This window comes from Hemiscyllium ocellatum, chromosome 15, assembly GCF_020745735.1.
Source record: "Hemiscyllium ocellatum isolate sHemOce1 chromosome 15, sHemOce1.pat.X.cur, whole genome shotgun sequence".
In the NCBI taxonomy this organism is placed as follows: Eukaryota; Metazoa; Chordata; class Chondrichthyes; order Orectolobiformes; family Hemiscylliidae; genus Hemiscyllium; species Hemiscyllium ocellatum.
In genome coordinates this window covers 52,326,350-52,342,898 of record NC_083415.1, presented here as the reverse complement: position 1 = coordinate 52,342,898, position 16,549 = coordinate 52,326,350, and positions in this window count along the sequence as shown.

The following is a 16,549-nucleotide window of genomic DNA, read 5'->3' as shown; positions in this document are numbered from 1 at the left end:
ATCTTTCTGCCCACCCTTACCTGGCCCCCTACAACTATAGCAGAGGTAGGGATGGCATTGGGCAGCCCGTCCAATAGGGGACAGTTGAATTCTTTAGTTTGCAATTCATTTCCATTTAAACCCTTGCACGGTGAAGTTGGCATTTAAGCTGGGCCAAGCCAAGGGGCAAGGTCTGCAGTATTTTCTGTACGGACTGGTGCTGCATACTGGAGTGCCCTTGAACAAGCCATTGAACGGAGCCCATTGAAAGGCTCCACAATGTTTAACTCTGACCAGGTTACCATCCGCTCCTCACACCAATTAGTTTTTCAAACCCCAGTCTCCAACCACTTTGTAGTCCCAATCCCTGACCAGAATCTGTTAGCTTGGCACCTGGCAAAACCAGCGTCCATTTATCAAATCCAACTCCTGTCCCACAGACTTGCGTCCTGAAGAGTTGATGGCTTCTTATTGCCCAGCAATTCTCTGAGTCAGGAAAAGCACACTCCAGCAGGGCAGCTATTCTTCCCCCAGCAAGTCACCCCCAGTTGACTACTTAGGGGAGTGTTGGGAGTTACAGGTCCTTGTAAAATTTGGCCTTGCTTCACTATGAAACATCAATCGAAATGAAGTGCCTAAGACCCTCAAGTGGGCTTTAGCACTTACTTCCTGCTTTTAAGGTAAAACTGCTAAATTTCCTGAAGACTGTCACCAGAGAAGATCAAATATGAAGGTTCTAGCTGAAATAGAATAGCATCCACACCTACGTGAAAGCTCAGCCATGAAAGTTGGCCCTTTCCCATCTTTATCAGCTAATTTGTTTACTCGCACAGCAAACAAGTATCACAAACAAAACAACTCACATGACTTTACAGAACAGAAACAACTTCTAAACAAAGTCAGCAAAAAAAAGTTTGATATGGCAATACATTTTACATGAAAAAAATTGTTAATTTGAGTAATTAGGCTTCAAGGCTGATGGAAGAGTGGTTGTTATTTTGGTGGGATTGACAGGCTCCACAGTATAGTAACAAACAGCACAGATGTACACCGTGATACAATCTCACTTTACAGTTCACAAAAAAAATCACACAGTCAACAATATTCCCAAGCAGAAATTAGCTGAAGTAAGGAGTTGCTGACAGCGAAGGCGAGGTTTTGCAGGAAGTTTTAATCTCAAGTACTTTTGTGTAAATAATAAACCATCTGCCATCGACTCTATACCGAAACAATATTTCACAGAATGAGCAGGAAAAATAAGAAGCATGCTAGTGCTCTTGGTCCTGCAGACTGCCGAAGTCATTTATATTTAGAAAACCTGAATAATGAACCATTGTGGAAGTAGAATTGTAGAACACTCAAATTCATCATAAATGGCTATTTTTGAAATGTTATGTAAAACATAGTAGAAAAAATGCAACAAGACATTATGATATTTATTTTATTGTTGACAGGAAAGAATGACAATGTTCCACTTAATTCTGGCCAATACATCCATTTATACTGTTGGTTCTCAATTGGTGTCTTAGTGTAAATGAGATTATGGCCAATTTATAATTGTCCCAATTACACAAGAAGCAACAAATAGGATTATCTTGCATCCCACACATTGGAATGCAGATTATTAAAAGCAGAACACATGATTATTTGTCTCATACAAGGTCAAAGACCACGTTAAGCAAACCACTTACCTGAATTAGACAGAAATTGACCACTAAATTTCACATCTAAATTATTCAACAAATACATTAAAACAATCTGATCTTCATTCCAATAATTTAGAAACAATTGGAATGAGTCAATACTGCTATCACTTCTGTTGTGTTACTAGATCTATAAATAGGCAATCGTATTTGTACAGTAACAAATCCTTGCTGGAAAATGTTAAGGCTATACACTCTACAACACATGTGGGCAAAACTTCCACAGTACATTGTGTCACATTTCTAGGGTTTTAGGGCTTTTTCAAGATTATGAGAAGTATACATATACACATGAAACAACTATTCAAGGGGCATGAGGCACATCAGGCAACTGAGGGCATATCAGCCCTGACCAATAGACTGCACACTCAGTCTAAATAGAGCCGAGGAAAGCCTCACCCTAGCCATTCATCATTTAACTAAAGTGCAGTGAAACGATCACCAGCTCCTGGCTAGTGGGCAAATGAAACTACGCCGTGTGAAGTAATATATGGAAAATGGGAATATGGAAGTAGAGACCGTGCTCAAAAGTACAGTGTTTTCCTCTTGAATACTAACACCACAGCTATCCCCACACCAACTCCCTTCCCTGACCTCTAACAGAGAACCTCCTGTTCCAATGGCCAAGTCTCCCATCTCAAATGTTGGGGGGGAGATCCTATGGAAGGGTCCACAGAGACTTCAAAACCTACAGGCATCAGCCAAGAACACTTGAACAATCAAATCAGAGGAACCATTAATCTGCCTCAAACCTGTTGAAGCTACAGGGATAACATCATGTAGGAGGGCGTGGGTTAGCTCAGTTGGTTGAACAGTTGGCTTGTGATGTAGAGTAAGGCCAATAGCATGTGTGCAATTCCCTAACCAGCTGAGGTGAGCAGAAAGAACTTTTCTTCTCAATCTCTCCCCTTACCCAAGGTGCAGTGACCCTCAGGTTAAACCACCACCAGTCATTTCCATCTAATGGTCCAATAGGACCATAGCATTCTTACCTTTTTACCACATAGGAGTTATAGGAAAAGGAAATAAAAAAGAAAGAATTTGGAGTTGAACAAGGGTAAATACTTAAGTACTAATACTAGCATGTCAAATAATCACTCATGTTCAAAGTTTCCAATAATTATCCTTCATTTCAAAGCCTCATTTTCCATTTTCCCTGGTGTTACCAGTCACCCAGCAAATGGCCTTGAGGGAAATGGTACAACAAAAACAGGAGATGAGCAATGGGTGTCTGTGTTAGGGATGAATTGTTGGTGACGGGACTGCTTTAGGCAGGGCGTGGATATAATGAGGTCAGTATTACTGTAGAGATGGCTGTAGGAAAAGGTGAGGACAGTAGATGCTGGAGATCAGGGTAGAAAAGTGCATCACTGGAAAAGCACAGCAGGCCAGGCAGCATCCGAGGAGCAGGAGAGTGGGAGATGGCTGCACTTCCTTGGATCAGCTGAAAACAAAATGCCAGAATTCTGGGGGAAGTGAAATCTTATTATTAAACTATTAATCCAGTTTCTCAGGTAATTCCTGGGGCCCCAGGTTCAAATTCCACTGGCAGATGGTGGAATTTCAATTCAATTTTTTTAAAAGCTGGGATTAAAAATCTAATGATGACCATGAAACTTTTGGTGATTGTCAGGAAAACCCATCTGTTTTACTAGTGGCCTTTAGGGAAGGAAATCTGCCGTTCTGACTCAGTCTGGCCTATATGTGACTCCAAACCCACAGTAATGTGCTTCTTTCCAACTGCCCTCCAGGCAATTAGGGATGAACAATAAATACTGATCGGGCCAGTGACACTCACATCCTGTAAGTGAATACTAAATAATGAATGAGCCCAATCTTTGAAGTCAATTATCAAACTTTGCAACCTCCTCCTGTTCCTGTCAGGACTCCTTCTTCAAAGACCAATCACCACCTTCCTCCTTCTGCGACCTCAGTGCTCTCTTTCACACACTGTGCTGCACAGAACATTGCTGTTGGATTCTGAAGACCCCCTGGATTTGTTCAGACATCTGAACTATGTCTTCAACATGCCTTGATTGTTACACAGGCAGTGTTAATAAGGCTTGTGTAATTCAACCTCTCACCAATGGCAATCATCCCCTATCCCTGCCACAGGTGTTGATGGTGAAAGAGATGGAAATGGATCTGTGGTTGTAAGATAGGAAGGAATAATCTGGATGTTTCTTGTAAAATGTAGAACACAAGAAGTATATTTGTCTAGGCTTTTATTGATGCTGTGTATTTGCATTTGTTGTAGGTAAATACGTCATTCACCTTTTGAGAATGCTCCACTGAGCCATCGTTCACAGAATCATATGATTGTTGCCATGCAGGAGGAGGCCATTTAGCCCATCCTCTCCGCACTCTCTCTCTGGGCCAAACTGCTGTTTTGTTTTCCCTGTAACCCTGCACATTATTCATATTTAACTAATCATCCAATTCCCTTTTACATGGCTCGATTGAACCTGCTACACCCCACACACACGAGTGCATTCCAGACCTTAGCTACTCACTTTCTGAGGATTTTTTTTACCATCTCACATTTGCTTCATTTTAAAGCAAACATTTTAAAACTGTGCCCTCTGGATCTTGATCCTTTAATGGGCATGATCATTTTTTCTCTACTAATTCTGTCTATACTCATAACTTTGAAAACTTCAATCAAATCTCCTCTTGGTTTTTGCCTCTGCAAAGGAAATAGTCTCAACTTTTCCAAACATTCTTCAATACTGAAAGACCTCATCCCTGGCCCTATTTAGGTAATCCTAACCCTAACTCTCTCCAATGCAATCACATCCTTCCTAAAATGTGACACACAGAACTATAGACCAAAACTTCAGGTGAGGTCTAACTGATGCCCTATACAGATTCAGCATAACTTCCTGCTCTTATATTCTACACCTCCATGAATAAAAACTGGAGCACTGTTTGATTCATTAACTGTTCTCTCTACTAGTCTTGTCACCTTTGACGACTTGTGTGAATACACCCATATCTCTCTACTACAGCACATCGTTTAGAATAATAACCTCTATTTTATACTATTTGTCCATGTTCTTTGCATCACAATGTGTTACCTTAAACTTCTCTGCATTGAACTTCATCTACCCCAATCCACCATCTTGCATATGTCCTTTGGAGTTCTACAACACTGTCTTCCTCACAGTTTATAATGCTCCCAAATTTTATATCATCCACAAACTTTGAAATTGGCAACTGCATTGTTAATCTATACATATAATTTAGCCATCTTTGTTCTCCGAACCTTCATTTTCTAACAAAGATCTATCGAGTTCAACCCTGAAAGTTCAAAATGACTGTTTGAAGCCCACAGTCTATTGGGCTATAAAACAGCTGTCTGCCAGCTGAGAGCGAGTTCTATTAACCAGGGAAGGGAAGGGGCTGAGAGCTGATTCTGCACTGCCACCCTGATGAAGAAGGTCAGAGATTGGGATTGCTCCCGGGATGCATTTCTGTTGATGCAGGACTGCTCTCAGCTCTTTTGCGCTCTTGCATGAAACAAAGCCGAGCTCTACACCTGAGCAGTCTGAAAAGTGCCGGTGTGGCTGTTTTGCGGTCTCTGCTACTAGTATGATGGATAGTTTAAAAATGAAGACATCTGAAAAACACCAGATGTACACGTACCGGGACCAGATCAGCTTGATGGAGTTTTATGGGTGATAACATGTTCGCTTAAGCATTACCTATTCTAATAATAAACAACTTTATAATCTCATCAGCAGATGCTCTGATAAATCTTTAATGCTTTCTATTTACACCTGTCCATATATTTCCTGCATCCAGGACAGATAACATTAACTGGAATCAGGAAACCCCCTTCTCTGTGTCAATCCTTCGTTCAAGTACTTCCAATGAAACGATACAGCGACATGAGAGTCGGAAGTCTAAAATTAAATCTCTTCTTCCATCTTATTTTCTTTAACACCACCCTCTGCTACCATCATTACTGATTTCAACTCTCCTTGTAACCCTCATCACCACAAAGAATGAAACATCCTCTCCAATGTTTGTTGCATTACCTCTGTTTGGGAATCGTTCTTGGGAATATAAACCAGAAATCACTTTATTTTAAAGGGTTTTATAAATGATTTAAAAACAGTGCTGAGGAACTCCCCCCAGATACAATAACCAGTTCTGTTTGTATAAGCTCACAACAAAACCTACTCTCACCACCCTCCAGCTTTCTGTTACCTCGCAGTACTCAGCTACCGCGTTGGAGGTTGTGGGTTCAAGTCTCACTCTGGGAATTGAGCAATTAAGGCCTTCAACACATTATGTTTTGTAGGGACTGTTCTACAGATAAAAGATGGAAATTAGGTTGCACTTGTTGATTGAGATGGATGTTAAAGATCCTCCAACCCCCAAAATATCTTGATAAAGAGATTTTTTCCAAGTGTTCATACCAATATTCTGCTCTCAATGAACACCATCAAAATTAGATTAACTGATCATTACTTCATTGTTATTGTTGGGATCTTACAGTGCTCAAAATAATTGCCTGCAAAAACAGCTGCCTTCATTTCATGGAACAAATTATAAATGAATCGCTTTGAGAAAGTTTTAAGTAATATGGTGAAATGTTTATAAATACAGCCATGTCTTTAGCTGAAGGAGAGAGTAAGAGGTCCTCATTAGGTTTCTGCCTGTACAGTCCTCAATGATGCAAAGGGTGTGGCCTTATCTGATCTACCCCCCGACTTATTAGTTTTTCCTTCCCCTCTCTCTGTCACTCTTTCTGTCTGTCTGTGAAGAATAATCTAACCTCACCTCCAACAACTGGCTAGTTCTGAGAGCTCATCCAAGAATGAGATTCGACTTGCAGGAAATGAGTTCTTAATGAGGCCAAAGTATACCCTGAAAAGAAACGAATTAAAACAATATTTTACATTGACGTTGTTGTGGGAGAGTGGGTTTGTTCAGCTGCTCCAAAGTAGTTGACTAGATTAGCAATTCACCCTTTTGTGTTTGATCAGGTTTGGGGAATCGATGATAATTCAGCCTTAACCTTAATCCAAATGAGCTTTGTCCACCCTTTGGTGCCATTCTACACCACACAGACCAAAATGCAATCTGCAAAATCTCATCTCTGACTGAGAATACAGCACAGAGGAGTGCAAGGAATGAGAAGCTCAAACAAGTCTGAGATTAGCATGATTCAGTATTGGCCAAACCTTAAGCTTTCCACCTCAGCAATGTGTCACAGTCTCGGAGTTTGCTTTCTTGCTGTTAAATTTTGAACATGTGTAATTACAGAAGCCTTTTTTGCTGCAATCTAGAGGGAACTGCTGGATCTTAGCTGTTATCTGGTGGATAATTAACCCCATGACTTGCACGGCTGTGTTCTCTGAAAGTCTTGCCTCGCGGGACTCGTTATATTTGTTTGTTGTGATGTTTGTTTGCAAGTTAATGTTCATTTACTTTTGACCAAGTTTCAATAAATAATTTGAATAAAAAGTACCTCATGTCAATGAACCCATTCCAGTTCCAAATAGATTCAACTCTGAGAGGGGCATACAATGCTCCAACTGGAGATAAGGATATAAGTTAGCAATCTGAAACCTGACTGGATACTCAGTTTGATAGAAATCAAGAGCTGTACTGATAAACAGCTGACATGATGATAGCACAAATTATCTTTTATAGATTAAAATGCATTGTGGCAAACTCTTACAATTGACCTAGGTTTACTTTATGGCCAGAAAGGAGCAGTTACTGGTTACTTTGGCCTGAGATAACTAAAATCTAAACTAGGTAACATGACCACTTCAATCTTTTTTTACCTCACTATGGGTCATCTTCTGTTGAGGGAAGTCTTATGCCCAAAGCCGCCCATAATACAAATCTAGTCATTTGGAGAATGTTAGGGATGATAGTAAAATAGCCCAGAAGTTTATAGTCTTAGCCATACTGTCATAGTGGTCATAGCGAGAGACAGTACATGTGATTAATATTACACCATCAACACAGCCCTTTCCAAAGTGGCTGTGGCGTGCAGTGAACTATATCAGCCACTAAACAGTGAGGACGTCCCTTTAATGATTACAGTATATTGCATCACAAACGATAGCATTAGACTTAAATTCAGTTCATAAGAGAAAAACAGAATTTATACTTGAAAGAAATAATCTTAAATTTATTCCTTTTGTTACCCATCAATAGAAGAAGTCCCAACATATGGCTACATGTGCCATAATAAGGGGTGAGGGGCAAACATTTTCAGGAGAAACATAAATGAAGTTCCCAAGAACTGATGGAGGCCTTCTAAAGAGTCTGTTTTAAAACCTGTTCATTCTGAGCCTGGTGTTGGGAGGTTTACTATCATTGGTTGGAGAGAGATAGGCCCAAATCATTATCACTGGGAACAGAGGAGTACATCTAGAATCATAGAAAGCATAGAATCCTAACAATGTGGAAATAAGCTATTCGCCAACAAGTCCACGCTGACCCTCCAAAGAGCATCCCACCCAGACCCTATTACTCTACATTTTTCATGACTAAGACACTTAATATACACATCTCTGAACGCTATGGGCAACTTAGCATGACCAATTCACCTAGCCTACGCATCTTTGGACATATCTGCTCCCCGTCAACAAAGAACCTTTAAACATACGTAGAAAGAACCTTAGTTTTCAGTGGTCTAGATCTCTGCTACTAGAAGGTATTTTTTTACTGGCTGAAGACATTGAGAAGAGATCCTAGATCCTCTGGATTAGGTGGCCCTCATATACCTCACTTTAAGAAAGTGAAAATGTTGGATTCCAGGAAATTGGGCACTAACTTTTGAGCCATTTTAAATTCTTAGCCTCATGGTTTTAGCCATATGGGAGAGAAAATTACTCTTTAGGCTACTCCTATTCTGTTCTTACTATCTTTATAGAAAAACATGGGTTGACATAACTCCATATATCATTAAAAATACCTCAAGATCTTCAAACATAAAGAGATACTCTCATTTGTAGTCACTGTTTTTTACAGACAAATGCAGCATCTACTTAATTCAAAGAAACATCCCACAAATAGTAGTGAGGAAAGTAATCAAGATTTTTTTTTTGGTTGGGGAAAAATATTTACATGGAAAAACAACAAACTTTTTCAATCTTCTCAAATGAGAATTTTAAAAACATACTATTTGTACCTCCCCAAAAATCCTTGAATAGCCTCTTAAAGTTGCTCATTACACTTTATGAAGGTAAAACAGTTATGTGGGATCATAAAACACAGCCAAGCATTTGTAGTTAATTATCTTTAGAAAATTGTCAATTTAGGATTCTAATCAAACTACTCAACGAATTATCAGATCAGCTAACCTGTCAATTAAATCAGTCCAGAAGGACTTAATTTTAAGCTATTAATGCCAGCTGCAGCCAGTACTTTTTTACAGTTTAACAGATAGAGAACACAAAATGCTTTAAATCTGCTCATTAAACAGCTGTTAGTCCACCCTTCAAGCATATTGAGATAGTTTCTAATCAAACTGTCCAGTGATGTCACTGGACATCTCTGAAGCAGATAGAACCTTAGCCTAGGTCCCTGGCTCAGAGGTAGGGATACTACCACTGTCCTACAAGACCCCTCTGGCTCCAAGGTGGATATTTTCTAATCAACCTGTTCAGAGGTGTTCTTACTCACATCTGGGGTATGTGGGACTAGAATTCACCTCTCAAAACTCAGAGATTGGGACACTACCACTGTACCACAAGACCATTCCCTGGCTCAGAGATATTTCAGTGGCGGTGCAGGTTAAAGGGCCTTAGAACAGTCAAAATGAGATTGGTATGAACTCAGCACTCAGTTTAAATAGTCCTGTTGAATTCAGAACAGAATCCATGTGAATCATGTCCTTTCCTCTTTCCTCTGCTGGCAAAATTGGGATTTGTGATAAATGGGGTCAGGACTCCCATGTCTGTAAAAATACAGCTCTAAATGTTTCTTTTGATTTTAAGTTGTCACAAAGATCGGTGCTGGGTCCTCTACTTTTTGTCATTTACATAAATGATTTGGATGCAAGCATAAGAGGTATAGTTAGTAAGTTTGCAGATGACACCAAAATTGGAGGTGTAGTGGACAACGAAGAGGGTTACCTCAGATTACAACAGGATCTGGACCAATTGGGCCAATGGGCTGAGAAGTGGCAGATGGAGTTTAATTCAGATAAATGCGAGGTGCTGCATTTCGGGAAAGCAAATCTTAGCAGGACTTATACACTTAATGGTAAGATCCTAGGGAGTGTTGCCAAATAAAGAGACATTGGAGTGCAGGTTCATAGCTCCTTGAAAGTGGAGTCGCAGGTAGACAGGAGAATGAAGAAGGTGTTTGGTTTGCTTTCCTTTAATGGTCAGAGTATTGAGTACAGGAGTCGGGAGGTCATGTTGTGGCTGTACAGGACATTGGTTAGGCCACTGTTGGAATATTGCATGCAATTCTGGTCTCCTTCCTATTGGAAAGATGTTGTGAAACTTGAAAGGGTTCAAAAAAGATTTACAAAGATGTTGCCAGGGTTGGAGGATCTGAGCCATAGGGAGAGGCTGAACAGGCTGGGGCTGTTTTCCCTGGAGCGTCAGAGGCTGAGGGGTGACTTTATGGAGGTTTAAAAAATTATGAGGGGCATGGATAGGGTAAATAGACAAAGTCTTTTCCCTGGGGTGGGGGAGTCCAGAACTAGAGGGCATAGGTTTAGGGTGAGAGAGAAAAGATACAAAAAAGACCTAAGGGGCAACTTTTTCAAGCAGAGGATGGTACATGTATGGAATGAGCTGCCAGAGGATGTGGTGGAGGCTAGTATTGCAACATTTAAGAGGCATTTGGATGGTATATGAACAGAAAGTGTTTGGAGGGATATGGACCGGGTGCTGGCAGGTGGGACTAGATTCAGTTGAGATATCTGGTTGGCATGGACAGGTTGGACCAAAAGGTCTGTTTCCATGCTGTACATCTCTATGATTCTATAAGTTCCTACACCTACTTTGCCATCCTATATTACATGTAAGATTTAATATGTCCCTCAAAAGGAAGCTAGCCTACATATCTTTCTGTTGTAAGTATGAGTCTGCTGTGTGCTACTTAACCAATGGGGCTCAATATCCTTCACTGATATGCATTTTAATTACTTTAGGCAATGGGTGATGTTTGAAATTTGATTGCAGTATATGACATGCATGACTTAAAGGGACACAGCTGATATTAACATAATGTCACTTCTCACACTCTGCCATATTTTGTAACAAATTAATTGGCGTCAGGCAAGTCACCTTCTCCTGCATATTTTATGGAAATCAGAACTTGGAAGGTGGAAGAGCAAAAAATGTAGCAAAGCCTTCAAGGAACTGAACTCGCAATAAGGAATTCATCTGTGTGGGGCATTTAGCCTGAGTTTTCAAAGCTACACAGGGGAAAGAATCTGTATAAAATACTCATATGCTTATCTATCTGTTTCAAAGAATGCATTCCTTTTTAATCATAATTTCTTGCAACAGCAGAGAAATGCTGATAGTAGGAGTACTCATTTGATGTTTCTTTGCCTTCTTTTTGTCCACGCCATGTCGAATTTGTATCTTCATAGCTGCTGATAAACAGTCTTCGTAGAGAAACTCATAAAGGTGATAATAGTGCATTTTGCATCATACAAACTAAAGCACCTGCTTTACATTGTTAGAGACTCAGAATATGCTTTACATAAATATGCTTCCCATGATTTCACACCAAATAGTTCCTTAATTTTTCCCTCTGACTGCTTGCCATTGCACACTTACTCAAAATAACAAGTGATATACAGATTATGGCTGAACACGTCAGTAAAATTTCTTTCCAGTCCAACACACGAGCCCTGATTTTTTTTAACTCCAGAATGGTTTTGGAGAGATGTATATGAAGGTCGATGAAAATTTGCCACTGCTGTGGAATTGAAATTGAGGCTTAAATTACCTCAGGGGGTGAACTTAAACCTGAACAACTGACTTCTCTCCTATTTTAAGCTGGAAATTGTTGGGAAGGATCAAAAAATTCCATGACCCGAAGGCAATCTGTCAACATAAGGTAGATGGCAGAATCAGGCAAAAGTGAGGACTGCAGATGCTGGAGATTAGAGTCAAGAGTGCGGTGCTGGAAAGGCACAGCAGGTCAGGCAGTATCCGAGAAGCAGGAAAATCGACATTATGGGCAAAAGCCCTTCATCACGAACGAAAATGGCAGAATCAACTAAACTGTAGAAATATTAAGTTCAATTAATGAAAAGATTTGCATTGCTAAAGCATCATTCACAAGTTTCGGATATCCCAAAGCACATTCTAGCCAATGTTAAATAACACAGTGCAATGTTTCATAATAATAATAATGAAATAGTGATTAGATAATTGTTTTAATTGTGTTTTTTTATTCACTCATTGATGTGGGCATCGCTGGATAGGCTATCATTTATGGCCCATCCCTTTGAGAAGACATTGATGAGCTACCCCCTTGAACCACTGTAAACCATGTGCTGTGGGTAGAGCCGTTATGTTATTAAGGAAGGATTGCCAGGATTTTGATTCAGTGGCACTGAAGGAAATGTGGTTCATTCCCAAGTCTGGAAGATGAGTGGCTTGGAGGGGAACTTTTGATGCGAGTGTTCCATGCATCTGCTGCCCTTAACCTTCTAGGTGGGAGCTGGTAATGGGTTTAGAAGGCAGATAAATATCTGAAAGGATACAGGGCAAAATTACCTCTTCAAATCAACGCCATTGGATATTTTTATTTGCACCTGAAAAGGCAGTCAATTCATTGATTTAACATTGCATCCCAAAATACAACACCTCTGATTACAGAAAGTCAACAGAGTCTGCCAGCCTGCATTGTGAGCCCGAGTCTCCAGAGTGTGACACTAAAATAAGACAAAGAACAGCGGATGCTTGAAATCAGAAACAAAGCTCTGAAAATGTTGGAGAAACTCATTAGGTCTAGTATTGGTGGAGAGAAAACAGAGTTAACATTTCGGGTCAAGAGATCTTTCTTCAGAAGTTCTAAAGAGTACTGGAGAAGGGTCACTGGATCCAAAAGGTTAAGTCTGCTTTCTCTCCACCGATGCTGCCAGTCCTGCTGAATTTCTCCAGCAATTTCTGTTTTTGTCTTTGGTGTGTGGCTTGAACTCACACCGATCTGATTTCCACCATCCACTGGGTCACAGGTGAAAGGTGATGTGGGATGGGTGAGGAGGGTGTGATGAAGATGCTGAGTAAGGGACATTATGAGGTCTGGAAGAACACATCACTTTCCTCTGCTGCCAAAAAAGAAAACAAATAATAAATTTATCAGGATCTCCTTCCTGGCAGATGATAACCAGCCTTCTCCTGGCCTGAACATGGCCCAGTTTCCTTGACAAAGCATTAATTAAAATTGCGATCTGGTCCCAGTTACATCAGTGAAATGTGGCACCTGCAGTTAAAAAAGGGCACAAGTTGCCAGTTCAATAGACTCAAGACAAAAAAGCTACAGATGCTGAAATCCAAAGTCGACAAGCAGGAGGCTGGAAGAACACAGCAAGCCAGACAGCATCAGGAGGTGGAGAAGTCAACACTGCAGGTATAACCCTTCTTCAGGAATAGAGGTGAGGGAGGGCGGGAGCGGTTTTCAGATATCTAAGTAACCTGACCATTTTAAAGCCATCCCATTGTGTCAGTGGTGTGTTAACACAAAGAGTTACCAATTAATAATTGCCCCATCATGGGAAAGGCTGAACAAATTCAACATAAGGAAAACAGCAAAGTCATAGAATAAAGATTGAAAAGCATTACTATGCTTGCAGATCATACTGAGTCGTAAAACAAAGCCCAACGTGTACCACAGTCTATTAACTCAATTGTAGTCATGAAGTCACTGAACGCACAGGCATAGTAGAGTACTGAATTAGATATACGATTACCCATAGATATAAATGTAACTACGATAAGAAATATACCAAGTTGCATGTGAAGGTTTTAAAATGACAATTGATTGCAGTATTCTTAATTATAAAAATGGTAAATTGTTACTCATTGAGTAGTTCTGATTTCAGTAACACAATTTTCTACTTCTTTCATGATCTTGTCTGTTTTGTGCTCATTTCTTGTAGTATTATCAAATTGCCGAACTGAATAATAGCCACATTTTTCTGTCATTACACTTTCACAAAATTTCTGTGGGTTTTTATACAAGAACTGATTATGATTAGAAAATTATTTGAATTGAACACCACCTACAATGGCGAGAAGACTTTGGTGAATAGGGTGAGTAGTGGTCTTATTAACCAATTAAGGTGAAGAAGCACACTTTCTCAGCGATATAGCATTTAAAGCAGGATGTGTCAGTTTGGTTCAATGTCACATATCACTTAAAGAAAGCAAAATAATGACAGGGAAAAGGGATTAAGAGGAAGAGATCAAAAAGACAGAAAAATGGTTTACAAAAAGCACTTTTTAAAAAGGTTATCATCAAAAATTCAAATCTGGAAGATAGCATTCCCAGTCAAGAGTGTGTTGCTGAAAAAGCACAGCAGGTCAGGCAGCATCCAAGGAGCAGGAGAATCGATGTTTCAGGCATAAGCTCTTCATCAGGAATCTTTCCTGATGAAGGGTTTATGCCCAAAACATCAATTCTCCTGCTCCTCGGATGCTGCCTGACCTGCTGTGCTTTTCCAGCAACACTCTCTTGACTCTGATCTCCAGCATCTGAGTCCTCACTTTCTCCTGGAAAACATTCCCACACTTGTAAATTTTAGGTTTCAGTGCCCGTATGGTTAGTCATCTGTATTAAAGATGCAGAAAATAAAAAACAGTTGCAGTAGTAGGTCATTCAGCCCTTCAAGCCTGCACCACTATTCAATATGATCATGGCTGATCATGTAATCTCAGTATCCATTCCTACTTTCTCTCCATATCCCTTGATCCCTTTAGCCACAAGGGCCATGTCCATCTCCCTCTTGAAAATGTCTAACAAACTGACCACAACAGTTTTCTGTGGCAGAGAATTCCACAAGTTCCAAATTCTCTGAGTGAAGGAATTCTTGCTCATCTCAGTCTTGAATTGCTTACCCCTTATCCTTAGACTGTGACCACTAGTTCTGGACTTCCCCAACACTCTTCCTGCATTTGGCCTATCCAGTCCCATCAGGATTTTATATGCTTCTCTGAGATTCCCCTGTCATTTGTTTAAATTCCAGTGAGTACAAGCCCAGTTAGTCCAGTCTTTCTTCATGTTTCAGACTTATCATAAAGTTAAATATTTATTTTATTATGACCAGACCCTGGGCAAGGTGCTTGGCTGTCTTTTCTCCCCTCCCAAAGAAGTTGAGGGTGAAATGTTGACTTTGAGCAATAATGAGAAGAGGTGATTGTAGCTTCAATGGAAATGACAGTCAGGAACAGGGGACAAACTGCTGTTGACTTAATATCAGACAAAGTCATGACCTAACATGGAGGATTCTGGCTCACAGTCCCATGGTAACAGCAAATCACATGAGAGTGGAAACAATATGGCCATTCATGCACATACGTGAAGTCCCCATGAATAGTTTCCAGCAGCAATTCCCAGACCATGATCAATAGCAAGGAATCTCAATTTATCTTTTTATATTCATTCACGGGAAGAGGGCATCACTAGCTAGGCAGCATTTATTGCCCAGAAGGCAGTTAAAAGTCAAGTACATTGCTGTGGGTCTTGAGTTATATGTTGGCCAGACCAGCTATGGATGGTAGTTTCCTTCCCCAAAGGACACTAGTGAACCAGATGGGGTTTTCCGACAATCAACAGTGGATTCATGGTCATCATTAGATTCTTAATTCCAGATATTTATTGAATTCAGATTCTACCATCTGCCTTTGCAGGATTCGAACCCAGCTTCCCAGAATGTTATCTGGATTTCATGATTAACGGTCCAGCAACAATACCACTTAGACCATCACCCATCCCCCCCACTTTACATTTCCTACCATATCTCAATGGCTCCAAAACGAGGGATAGGAGAGATTAACGTAATATAGACTGAAAATTGCACTTTAAAATTCTAGAGTCAAACAGTACGGAAGAGGCTTCTACCACAAAAAAAAACTACTGCCTACACTAGTCACACAGTCCCATACAAGGTCCATACCCTTCAATTTTAATGCACTTCAAGTGCTCACTCAAGTACTTTTTAAAAGGTTGTGAGGTTTCCTGCCTCAACTACCCTCCCAGTCAATGCATTTCAGGCCCCTATTCTGAACTCTACTGACAATGTTAAACCAAGCAGTATACTCACTGTTATAGAAGCCTATTTTTCTCTTAATTTGGCACAACATTTCAACGTTTCATTACTGGAAAGTGGATTTAAAGCATTACTGTTTCATTTACATGCATGTGGCTTTTCTGCTCCTTTTACTAAATTTAGTACTCAAAGGCATATGAATGAATACTGCTATTTGAACACCAGAATTTTGACAACAGGAAAGATCTTTGGAGTGAAAGAATCTCATATCCACTTAATAAATCAACAGAACTTCCTAATAACATCATTCCTATTTGATTTGATAAACGAATTAACACCAATTTACACATTTATTATCATATTGCAGCACATAAGAGATCAATAGGATTTTTTACTGTGGTAGATATCAGCAAATGGCAAGCACGATCTGTGGATTTGCCTGCTGTTTGAACAGAGAAACTGAAGAACCAGGAGAATGGAAATGTTTAAAGTGTTCATGTGAAGTGAGGTCTCTACACTGGTAAGTCTGCCTTACTAACATAAACATGATCTTGTTACAGAATATGAAGAAAAATTATAAATGCATAATAAACCCCAGGTGACACCTTAACAAGGAATTAATTCATTAGAAGTGCCCATATTTTTGAATAAT